The following is a 13565-nucleotide window of genomic DNA, read 5'->3' on the forward strand; positions in this document are numbered from 1 at the left end:
TTCAGTCACTGCTGTAACCGAGAAACATGGCAACTATGTTAAGCACAGCATGATCCCGCAAACAGCAATGATGCAAATGGCTGGACAGCATGTGGTTCAGTGATAACTCCTGGCACGGACATCACCTCAAACCTCTTTCAATCCTGGCACAGTGTCCTTTGCATCCAGGTGACAGGAAATCACCTCAGATAGTGCTGTACACCCTCAATACAACATTCAGTGTTAACTGCTGGCTGACTTCAGAAAGACATGCTTAGACACTTTATGTCAAGATATGAAGTTTGGAATTCTGCTGATAAAAAGAAATCAGATCTCATCACGTCAATTAATATTTACCCGACACTTCTTTCAAAGTTGGTCATAGGTCCAACACTGTCAAGAGCAATGTGGACTTACACTTGGAATTTTAAAAACATCCTGAGACATTTCAAAAATGAGTTTTAAAAGATGGAAAGAGAAATGAAGAGCAGATATTTATAAGTGCATTCAAAGTGGGACTGGGTTTCTGAAGGTTAAGCTGTACAAGAAATGGGAGAATGGATAAAATGAAAGATGGGGAAGGAGATGGAAGACTGGAAATGATGGGGTGGGGTGAAACAGTGACAGGATTTGTAGCCAAGGACATAGATTTTAACCTGAGGGCATTGTAGGCCAAAGTACTAATGAAGCTTAGTGAATGTAACTTGTGCATGACCAGATTTGGTGTGGGCCAGGAGTGTGTTTGAGTTGGTGTGTTTAAGGCCAAGTGGTGATGATGGAAAGTGAAGCATGGAAGGCCTTAACAAAGGCTTTGGGATAATGGACTCCAGAAGTACTAAAAGAGTTTCGACAGTATTAGGACAGAGGTTTGCAGAGATGAAAATAAATTGTATTTGCAATTGATAAAATGTGGAGCTTAATTATGAATTCAACAGACTATCATGGTTACTATTTTTTTGGTAACACTATATCATTGACGTTTAAAATCTATATTAATTACCTCAGTTTTAAGAGACATTTTCTCAAGAGAGTTTTATTTATTAAAACATCCTGGTTGATGTGGGATAAAAACAGAAAATGCTAGAGGCACAGCTGCAGTAATATCTCCCTTTAGGATAGTCTGAAGGCTCTCTGCTTCTCCCTTGAAAAGAGGCCTGACCTGAATAGTCCCCATCCATCACCAGCCCCTCCTCCCACCTGGGTAAGCTCATTCTCACTCCTTTACCTTGACCCACTTTCTCCTAGTCAAAGGTGTGGCTGTTGGTATGTGAATGGGTCCCAGCCACAAATGCCTTCTTGTGGGGTATGTAGAACATTCCTACTCAGGCCCCACCCACAACTCTGTGAATTGATGTAATCGGTGCTGCTTGTTGCTCTCAACTAAAATTGGAAAAGTCATCGGTTTTGCTTCCCATTTCCATCCTTCGTTCACCTTCACCTGGTCCATCTCTGGCTCTTTTCCCTTCCTTGAATTCCCTATTTTCATTTCTGTCCACCAACATAGAGGAAAACCCATTCTCAGTTACTTTGACCACACTCTGCTTCCTTCAAGGACTCTGTTCCATTCTCCCAGTTCCTCAGTCACTGTTGCATCTGTTCGGATGATACCACCGTTCAGAAGGGTGCTTCTGACATGACTTCCTTTCTCCTCAACCAAAGACTCCCCCTCACCATGGCTGGTAGGGCCTTTGCCATGTCACACCTATTTCCACCCTCACCACTTCCCCACCCTCCTAAATAATGACAGGGTAGCCTTGCTCTCACTTTCCACCCCCAGCGGTTTCTGCAGTCAAAGGATCATCCTCTGCCATTCCTCTGCTTCTACCTCAAAACAGATCTTTCCCCTCCCCTCTACTGTCAGCCATTCTGCAGGGACCACTCTCTCCATGACACCCTGGTCCATTTCTCTATAACTTTGAACATTTCCTCACCACTTCCCCACCAAGGCAACTGCCCATGCAATCACAGACAGTATAACACTTGCCCATTTACCTCTGCCCTCTTGACTGTCCCAAGGTCTCAAACACACCTTTCGGGTGAAGCAGCACTTCATTTGTACTTCTTTCAATCTTGTCTACCCGCTGCTCATAATGTGGTCTCATTTACACTGGTAAGATCAATCAGAGACTGAGAGACCCCTTTGTGGAACAGTTTTGCTTGGTCTGCAAGAATGACCCCCAACCTTGCAGGTGTTTGTCATTTCAATAAACTACCTTTCCCATGCTAACATTTTCATCCTGGGGCTGTTGCAGTGTTTCAATAAAGCTCAACATAAACTGGAGGAATATCACTTACTTTCTACTTTGGCACTTTATGTCTTCCCTTCAGGACTCAACGTTGAGTTCAACAACTTCAGAGCATGACATCTGTGATTACAACCACACCTCTGTCCACTCAAGGCTCGGTTGTGTCTTGTTGGCTTTGCTCTCAGCACAGCAGTTCATTTTCACACTTTCACACTCATCATTTACACCTATTTTACATCTTAATCACTCCTTTATCATCATTAGCACTCCCTTTGCCTTTTCTTTACCATCTGTTCCACTCGCTCCCCCCTTCCCCACTGTTAACAACATAGAAACCACCATTTTCCTGCCCCTTTCAGTTCTGAAGTAGAATTATTCCAGATGCAAAACACTAACTCTGTTTTTCTCTCCACAGATACCGCCAGACCTGCTGAGTTTCAGGTTTTATTTATCCATGGTAGTGTGCTTTCATTTGATTAGTAAATGAGGGAGTTTTATTCCAACCAAAAACAGCTGACATTCAGTATTAATGCCTGATAAGAATGGGAAACAATGCTAAATTAAACTGTACAATTTCATCATCTAAACTCAGAGCTTCTTCTTCATAGTAGCAGAGAACGGACTGCAAAACATTTTTCCCATTCAGGGTCAGACAGTCAAACATCTATCGTGGTTTGGACCTTTTATATAAGAAAATGTTACAAAATCTTATAAAATGACAAGCTTTACAGAAATGTATTTAAACAAAAAACTGTTTCATCCATACTGTCACCTCTTAAAGGCTCCTTCTCACAAACCACTATGATGAAAGATCTGTGTATGTACACCAGGCCTTAATTGCATGATTTTATACACTTGCCACTGCGTGAAGGAGCAATTAATACGATACATTACACCACAATATGTCAGACAGTGTTACAGTGAGAAGGTTAAGTAAACCAAATACTAATAATATCAGCAGCAGTTTTTAATTAACTTTTAACCATTGCAAAAAGCAAGAATCTTCACAGGACTTGACTATTCATTGCAAGCTTGCTGTTTTCCACAACAGTGTTTCTGAAGAACAATTTCACCCAGCAACTAACACGAGGTCAAAACTGTTCCATGTCACTGGAAACATGAGTGTATACAAGCCATACAGAGAGATCAAATTTCCAAATCACAGACGAGTGGAATAGGATATAATTCATTCAGCAACTCCGTGGCTGAACGGCCTGCCATCATTGATAACAGGACTGCTCCACCAACTAGTCTAGAGCCATACCTGGCCACAGTGCACAAGTCTAGCATTTGAAATCTATACAACTCAAGTCTCTTATGCATTTTTTATTTGCTAATGTGGTCAATTTGAAATGCGCAGCCTAAAATTTTGTGAAGGGCAGTGTTTCCATGCCAATCAATAGACAATAGACAATAGGTGCAGGAGTAGGCCATTCAGCCCTTCGAGCCTGCACCGCCATTCAATATGATCATGGCTGATCATTCCTAATCAGTATCCTGTTCCTGCCTTATCTCCATAACCCTTGATTCCACTATCATCAAACATATCGGCAAATTGATGGGAACATAAATTTAAAATGTAAAAGTGCCTCTTCAACTGTAACGTCATGCACCAAGTAGTTTTGAAAGGCTCCCTGTTCTAGCATTGCATAGAAGTGGATGAGGTACAGAGAGTTACAAATATCCACTGTAGTTTCATGGCTTTCAAAAAGCAAGAGGTTGAAGGAGTCATCCATACCTAAAGGCCTAAAGAGACACTGGGTGCAAGAAAGAAGCAAGAAAATGCATTAAGCAATGGACAAACACCAGTGACCACAATGAAGAGCAATTCTTCCCTGGTTTACTAATTTTGAATAACGTTGAAATACTGCCTGTCTGCGTATTACTGTACACAGCTCCTACTATTTCTTTGAAATCCCACCGGTCTTAAACTACAGCTAATCTGAAGATCATCCATGAAAAAGGTATCAAAGGATGGAATTGCAATGTATATGTCTTAACCTACAGAGATATAACAATGTAGCATCTATTTAATGGGTAATCCAGAGATCTGTAATAGTCATCTGGAGATCAACTCCCACTGCCCCGATTGGAGAATGTCAATTCAATGACCAAAATAAACCTCATCTAAGGAGCGAGCATTAGCAATGGTGACCGAATTGTCATAAAACCCAAACTGGTTCACTAAGCCCATTAAGGGAAGGAAATTCATTCATTTTCTCATCTATAAGTGACTACAAATTCACAACAATCAATTCACTTGTAAATGCCCTCTGATAAGGCTGAGCAAGCCACTCAATTGTAGCAAACCATTCTGAAAAACATTCCAGATGAAGGGCTTATGCCCGAAACTTTATCTCTCATGTTCCTCAGTTGCTGCCTGACTTGCTGTGGTTTCTCCAGCGCTCCACCTTATGACTCTGAAAAATCTGTTAAGCCACTCATAGTTCACTGTAGGGGGGGGGGGTGGAAATTGTGTAAAACACCCTGGGATTTAGGTCTGACATTGAATATACATTGTGAACATCAAAAGTATTGAAATTAGAATGAGGCACCTCAGAGTGGAGTATGATGTTTGGTGAAAAGTTTATTTCAATTGCACTTTCTGTAATTTTCAATCTGAAATGCTTTGCTCTCAAGCTATCCGCTGACATGAAATGCTGATTGTAAAGATTAAGAATGTAGATTGTAAAAATTAAGAATGTTTCTGTTGCACTGAAGCAACTAAGAGTGGAACATGTTGAATGAAGACAATTTGAATTTTATCATAAATTCTGTAATGTACTCTTACAAATTTTATGAATAAAGTATATTTTTGGGAAGATAAACAAAAACTATTACAACAAAATTAGGTTGATGATCCAGTATCAATTAAGTCATCCAGGCTAGTCAAAGGCCCAGTCAACCTTACCAACATCTGTGAATTTATGCCAAAATTGGAAAAGCTATTGTGTGGCACTATCACCATGAAACTGGATAGATTTAGAATGGAGCTCAACAGTCATCTTCTATGAAGTGCGGTGGGATGTCAGCATGAAAATTGCATTCAGCTATAATCTGGAACATCCTGATGAAGGGCTTATGCCCGAAATATCAATTCTCCTGCTCCTCGGATGCTGCCTGACCTGCTGTGCTTTTCCAGCACCACACTCTCGACTCTGAAACATCATAGCCTGGCATGTTCCACACTCTACCAATACCATCAAGTGAATGAAACAGCCCTGGTCAACCAGGACTGCAGAACAGCATCTCAAAAGCAGAGCCAACTATACCTAAAACCGAAAGGCCACTCTGCCAACTTGGTGAAGCTACGACACAGAGCTAAGTGCACACACTGAAAGCAACATACTGTATATGAAACAAAGTAATCTTTAAATCAACAGAGCAAAACAAAACATTGCAGTTTTGCCACATCCTGTCCTGAATGGTGATGAATGATTTCATAACTAAGGAAAGAAGGAAGCTCTGAAAACATTATCATCTTTAACACAGGGGAGCCCAGCATGTTGGTGCAAAATACAAGGCTGTAATATGAACAACCACCTTAAACTAGAAATGCCAAATGGATGATCCTTGCTGGTCTCCTCCTGAGTCCACATTGTCTTCAGCCAACAGGACTGGATGAATGTGGCAGCAGGAAATAGCTGAGCATACTAGACACAGCAAATGGCCCTGACAACATCCGGCTGCTGCACTTCAGAACTAGCTGCACCCCTAACCAAACGATTCATGTATAGCTACATCACCGGCATCTACCTGACATAGTACAAAGTTGCTCAGGTAAGCCATGCACAAAAATGCAGGATAAATCTAATCCAGCCAATTATCACCCCATCAGTGGTACCCTTGACCAGTCTTAGTAAAGGTGTCATCAAGCTGCACTTACTTGCCAACAGTCTGCTCACCAATGCTCAGTTTGGATTCCAGTTGGCTCCTTACCACATTACAGACTTGACCCAAACATGGACAAGAGATTTAAATTCAAGAGGTGAGATGAGGGTCTCTGTCATTAACATTAAAGTATCATTAACATTAATCTAGTGTGATGACGTGGAGCACTAAGTAAATTGATGTCAATGGGAATGGAGGAAAGATCACTCCACTGTTTAGTCTTACCAGCACAAAGATTGTGGTTATTGGCAGTCAATGTCAGCCACAGAATATCAGTGCTCATGGAGTTCCTCACAGCAGTACACATTTTTAACCATTTTTAGATGAAGATCTATAGCCTCTCTTTCCCATCAGAAGATCCGGTGGGGATGTTGGTTAGTGATTACACAGTGCTCAGCTCCATTCCCAATTCCTCAGGAGCCGAAGGGGTCCATGCCCGTATGTCACAAAAACAACTTTCAGACTTGGGCTGATTAGCAGCACCACGCATCACTCTACAAGAGAATGTTTAAAACTACCTCCTCTTTTAATTATATTTAACGACATTACCATCACTAAATTCCCTACATCAACATCCTGGGCTGGGGGTCACATTGACCAGAAACCTAACTGGACCAGTGATGTAACACTGTCACTGTACATTGCAGCCTGAGACAGGATATTCTGTGATGACTAAATCACTTGCCAATTCCCCAAAGCCTTTCACCTGTCCACAAGGTACAAGTCAGGAGGGAATACTCTCCATCTGGTTGGAGGAGAAAGTGAGGTCTGCAGATGCTGGAGATCAAAGTTGAAACTTTATTGCTGGAACAGCACAGCAGGTCAGGCAGCATCCAGGGAACAGGAGATTCGACGTTTCGGGCACAGGCCCTTCTTCAGGCCCTGAAGAAGGGCCTGTGCCCGAAACGTCGAATCTCCTGTTCCCTGGATGCTGCCTGACCTGCTGTGCTGTTCCAGCAATAAAGTTTCAACTCTCCATCTGGTTGGCTGAGCACAGCTCTAACAGCATTCAAGAAATTCAATATCATCCAAGTCAAAGCAACGTAGCCAATCAGCACTCCCTCCACATTAACAGTCCCCAGCAAACACTGTGATTGCAGGGTATACCATTATAAGACACACTGCAGCTAATCGCCAAGGCTCAGTTAGCACCACCTTCCACATCCAAAGCCTCCACCGTCTCGAACAAAGGCATGAGTACATCATCAGCTCAAAGTTCTCTTCCAAGTCACACGTCATTTTTTAAAATATAGCATCATTGTTTCATCCTTATTGGGTCAAAACACTGGAACTCCCTCCCCAATGGCATTGAGGATGTCCTGCCTTCCCAGAAACTGCAGCAGGTAAGGAAGGCAGCTCACCATGACCACCTTCTCAAGAGCAATTAGGGACAGGCAATAAATGCTAACCCAGCCAGCGACATCTATATTGCAGGAACAAATAAATTAAGAATGATTTAATGGTTCAGAAAATAAGCCTGGCACTGAAATTGGTTTATTCAACCATTAAGAAGAACATTGGCTATTAAAAAGGTCCCAAAAAGGGACAGCAAATTGTTTAAAGCTTTCACTGCCCCTTGTGCTTTCAGCTTTCTTTTCAGGAAATCGTGTCTATTGAAAGTACTGAGCAATCTAAAATAAATAGGCAACCAGTGACCCTTTAGTGCTTGATTTATTACCAGTAGAAATGGCAAGATTAAAGGGAAAGGAATTTTGTAGAGGGAACCAAGTACTTATTCCACCTCCTCCCTAACATGTGTTCCACATCATTAGCTTTCAACGGTCTCCTTACTTTACAAAGTAATCATTAGTGGAAAAGACTCTGCAAAGCCCAGATGACAGACATTATATTAAAGTGGAAAAGCTCAACCAAGCCAGACAGAGGAACGCTCATGCAGCTTGTCTGCTATTGCCAGCACTGATTACCATATCACTGCTTCAGAACTGGTTTTAGTTTTATTTCCAGTTCTCTCTGATTTTGTCGGGATTATGTTGAAAGATTAAAATGCAATTGTTTTGTTCAGGTGTTCCCTTCTGCTGACACTGGTGAAATATGTTTGGTTCACTTCAGTTTCAATTAAACAGCTATCTTCTACATCCTGTGGAGGGAGATCTTTTCAAATAACCAAGCGTAAGAACACTGTTAAAAACCAACAATGTGGAATAATTTATATTGCTTAGCACTGAAAATGGTATAGTTACACTAACCTTAATATTTCAATCAAAGGGATTACTTCTTGTTAACTCCTAAAATGTTCCCTTTTCTAACCAGGGTCTTGGAAATATTTTCTGACTGCAGACATGTGACTACAAGAGCAGGTCAAAGGATGGAAATTCTGCCACAAACAACTCACCTCCTGACTCCCCAAGACTGGTCCACCACCGACAAGGCACATCTCAGGTGTGTAATGGGATACTCTGCACCTGACTGGACATATGGTGGGGACAGTGGCACAAACCAAGGACTGTGGAAGGGAACGGCCCTTGCGAAAGGTAGGGAGGGGTTAGGGGAGATGTCTTGATGGTGGGGTCTAGTTGGAGTTGGCGGAAGTGTTTAAGAATGATGCATTGGATGTGGGGTGGTAGGTGAGGACAAGGAGGATTCTGTCTTTATTGCGTTTGTAGGGGGGGGATTTAGAGCATTGCAGTGGGGAATGGATGTGATGCGGTGGAGGGCTGTCTAAATGACAGAGGGAGGAAAAGTACACTGTTCAAAATAGGTGGATCCTTGGGAGTGGAATGTCTCCTTGTCTGAGCAGATGCGGCAGAGGTGGAGGAATAGGGAGAACGGATGGAGTTCTTACAGGTTTCTGGGTGGTTTGAAGTGTAGTCCAGGTATTTTGGGAGTCTATGGGTTTGTAGCAAATATCCATCTGGAGACTGTTGCAGGAGATGGAAATGGAGAAACATGAAGGAGGTGAAAGAGATGGACCAAATGAATTTGAGGGCAAGGTGGAAGTTGTGGGTGAAGTTGATGAACTGCTTTGTCAGCAGCACCTCCCAAATCTACAATCTCTACCACCTGGAAGGACAAAGGCAGCAGATGCATGGGAACACCACAATCCGCAAGTTCCCCGGCAACTCACACGTCATCCTGACCCAGAACTGCTTCACCGATCCTTCACACTCCCATCCTAATAAGCACCATTTGTATCCTTACATGATACGACTGTGGCAGTTCAAAATGGCAGCTCAACACCATCTTCTCAACTGTAATTAGGAGTGGGCCCCCAAACCCATGGAAAAACAAACTGGAAGGAAGATACTTGATAGCATTTACAGCAGGATCATACTATGTAGGTATTTGGTGCTAAGGCCATTTTCCCCAAAGAATTTCCATATGAATGGAAGATGTCCTGTCAGAGTCTTACTGTGATCAACAGATGTTGAACACACTGAGTTACAGAGACAACTGAAACGTAATTAACTCACAACTTATTGTATTTTAATCCTGGAGATATGGATATGTACATTTGGTATTATTGTTTCAATAAAGGAAGACTCCCCTTATCTTATAATATCTTGAAAATTAATTGAAACTCCTGGAACCCCTTCAGAATCCACTTTGATATCTCTTCAGTGTCCCAGCTATTCTCTAACATAAAAGTTTAAATGGAAATCTTTCAGCTCAGCAAATTCCAACTTCCTTCGAGAATCTTACAGTTGCAGACTCCTCAGCTTATTGAACTGGCTTCAGAAATACCTGGAATGTTTGTCACAGCTTCTTTCCAAGCCAGCTATCCAAGCTGACTGCTTTTCACCATCTGTCCTTGTGAGGGCTACCAAGATGTTCGACGCTAGCTTCCAGCTAAGCAAATTTTCCATCTTCTCAGCTCTTCATAAACTCCAAGTGAAGTGCAAATTACATAAGCCCAGATCTTCAAGGGACTTGAGTGAGAACCATGGAGTTAAATGAAGCAAAAAGAACATGCTAAATCTCACAGCTCCTTTCCATGGCAATGTGGCAGCCTTTGAGATGTTCGGCGCAAAAATGCAAACAGATTATTTTACCTTCAAAAACAATTCCTTGATTCGGTGACCCATAGAGTTTATTAAAATTTTGGAAATGTGCCATTCCTTGTTACGTTTTCTCAATACTAACTCTCACCTTGTAAATTAACCATGGGTGGCTTTTAACTAGAATTTACCCAGACTTGTCTGATGTGCATTTACATTTGAAGTGTTTATCAGAATCTTAATCACGCTTCGCCATTCATCTACTGTACATCAAAACAGATTCCAATTCCTCAAGTCAAAGGTATATTCTAAAACACGAATTATGAAACTGGACATTTGCAAGAGCAGATGGGTGAAGTTATTAGCCAGGTTTTACTACCTTCGACTCCAGTGGGATTTTGATCAGTGTGTTTTTGAAAAAGTTTGAACAAAGTCAGCTGTACAAGTTTTTTTTAATTTTCGTTCTGCGAGAGGTACGGTATATGCTTCCATGCTTTCACCTCACTAGCTTGAGTAATTACAACCTTAATTTGTCCTTCCCAAAGCAAAGAGCACCGAAACACCTAGCTCATTATAAATGTCAAGCGGCTAATTATCTTAGTCAGTTTTTGTTTTAATTTTAAAAAGTTCCAAATTACCCCAATTTTGATAGCTATAATCTAATAAAAATTAGTTCTGTGAATTTTTAATAGAATTTCAGCTCCCCAAAAGTAACTCTCTGGATAGCAGCGTTGATGTTTACTCCTTAAAATTACTAAACATTGAATTATTACATACTGTAATTAAGGCACAGCTTTTTACTGGTTTATAAAATATAATAAGCAGTACATAGGTAAATGAATGGTTGCACTAGCCATGCCCAAAGGAAAGCCTGGTATCTCAACCCTCCACTAACCAGTAGTTAAGCTCCCCTGATTAAAAGCTGGATGGTAGCAACGCAAACTGGGCAGACCACAGCCTGTGCTCTCTCAATGTTACAAGGGTACATCAACTGACCCAAGCTCTTCATAATGCATCTAATAAATATTAACAAAATTGTTAATCAATACAAAATATTGGGAAGAAACATTTAAGTTGACAAATTAGGGAACATCATCTGAGAAATTGCTTGTTCAAAGTGCTGTTCTCTCTTTACTTGGAGCAGACTGTCTAAGACGTTTGTTCCCACCTATTTTGATGTAACCATAAGATGAGAATCAGGATTTCTATAAAGTACTGTATCTTACTTCCTTGGTGACAGCCTCAGTTAAACCCTCACCTCTCATTCAGAAGATGGAGAATTCATACCCTCTTCCAAGATTGGTGCAAATCATTCAGAACTACACTTCAGTGTAACCACACCATTCAAACTAATGGCGTCGGAATCGTGTTATTGATAATATATGCAAGGAAAGTTCACACTCTACAAATAACCGCATTAAAGACAATTTGTGTTGAAGAAACACGAGTTATAGCAGAACCGACTCTACTTCCTTTCAGATGAGATGTTAAATCAAAACCTGTTTTACTCTCACAGTAAACTCCAGGAATTAGTCAAAGAAGCACAGAGGAATTCTTACAGGGCCCTTGCGACACTGACATAGCCTGAGAACTGAGATCTTGTCATTCAACAAATATCCTTTAGTAAACGACAATAAAGCAGATTGTCCTGTTGTTACGTCATTGTGGGACCTTGCTGTGTAGAAATTAGTCATTCCTGAAGAAGGGCTTACGCCTGAAACGTCGATTCTCCTGCTCCTTGGATGCTGCCTGACATGCTGCGCTTTTCCAGCAACACATTTTTCAGTGTAGAAATTAGTAACTGCATTGCCCTACCTTAAAACCATGTCTACATTACAAAATTTCTTTAGTCTCGGTGAAGTACATTATGATGCACTGAGATCATGAGAAAACTATAAATACTATACAAATGCAAACAGTTTTTTTACTTCAATACTACTCGAGCTCTCTAAGTCACACATACCAACGAAAAGGACCCAGAGAACAGTTGGCATTTCAAGCATGCTCTGTCCCAGTGTGGTGCAACATACTGACACAAATCAAGCCCAATCCCTGCATAATCCCACCCAAAGTCATCCAATTTTCCTGGAGAAGAAACAGAGGCAGTGAAATTGCCCTAAACCAAGCTTACTGTTATTATTATTAATAACAAGTATTAACAATCGAGAATGATATTGGCAAAACTGCACTTCAATTCCCCCAGGATTTCTGCAAATTTAGCTTCAAATTTAATCTGCAACTAAACTTACATTTTTCCAGTCCAGCAGTTTGATTGATCAAGCTGAATCCATAATATTAAAGGCACTGTTGCTGTGGTGTTCCTTCGCATTGAATTCACGAATAAAAATCAGGTCCGATAGCCAGCTTCCCCCAGTAATCTCCTACCATTCTGTTTGAGGAAGCAATGCTTTAAAAGATTCACAAATACTTTATGTCCTTCACAACCTTCCCCGTCCCCTGCACCCCCCACCCCTACAGCATCCATTCATTGATAGGAGATAAATGCCCATTGAATGTACGAGGTATAAAAATCCCACTTTAAACAAAAATGATCCAATTCTGCCCTCACGTTTGCACTCAGGATAAAACTGTTCTCATATCTACAGGCAGTGCCAAAAGCAACAATAATTTCAAGCCTCAAACTACACTCCGACATTCTGGTAAAGCTCAACAGGAAAACACTATTAGCTCACTTCACAAGGTATAAATATTGCTCATTCATGGGGATCAAATGCTAACATTTAAGAAATAATGTTATTCAGTTAAATTAATGACCTCAATCTGTCTGAATTTTATGCCCATTAAGATAATCCAATCTTCACAATCCCCCAAGGGCTGTTTCTTGGTTAAATTTCTGTAACCTTCTCCAGTTAAATTCTTCTTCTCCTCCTCAATCTGACTCTGGAGTCACACTTTCCAAGAATGATCACTCAACCACTGATAGTCACACTCACTAGGATTCCTTCCCTCAACCTCTCCTTGAAATTTGACTTATTCAAGCTTTTAGTCCCTGGGCTCCATGAACCCTCCGATCTTGTTCTACAGTCTTTGACACGGTCGACCACACCATCTACACCCAGCACCTCTCCTCCAACGTCCTGCTCAAGAGACTGGCCATGTAGGCTCTACTCTTCACTATGCCATCCTACCCACAGTATTTCCAACAATGAGTTCTGCTACTCCCCACCATACCATTCATTCCAAAATTACAATTTCAATCCTAATTGCTTCATCCATTCCAATGAGCCCTGGATTCTGACTCTTGGCTCCGTGTATTAATTCCAAACTCTTCTCCCCACCATTCCTATCATTTTCAGTTGCTCAGCCCCCATGTCTTGCAATTCATTCCATCAACTCCTCAAACTTCTCTCGTCCTGTAAAACTCATGCTTGACTAAGCTCAGGAATCTCTGCTGTGTTGGCTTGCTGTCCAATTGCTGATTGCATTTCTTGCTCAGTTTTCTACACGAGAGACACTGATGTAGGAATCTGGT

The 13565-nt window shown here is 41.3% G+C and overlaps 1 protein-coding gene across 12 annotated transcripts in view; it reads right to left on the reverse strand.

Moving 5' to 3' along the window:
* The window catches only part of cux2b (cut-like homeobox 2b), a 327011-nt gene that overhangs the window by 180032 nt on the left and 133414 nt on the right, over positions 1-13565 (reverse strand). The gene's annotated exons all lie outside the window — the stretch shown is intronic.

The sequence above is a fragment of the Chiloscyllium plagiosum genome, unplaced genomic scaffold (assembly GCF_037043375.1).
Source record: "Chiloscyllium plagiosum isolate Xiang-an unplaced genomic scaffold, Cpla_swu_hap1 HiC_scaffold_24, whole genome shotgun sequence".
NCBI classification, from domain to species: Eukaryota; Metazoa; Chordata; class Chondrichthyes; order Orectolobiformes; family Hemiscylliidae; genus Chiloscyllium; species Chiloscyllium plagiosum.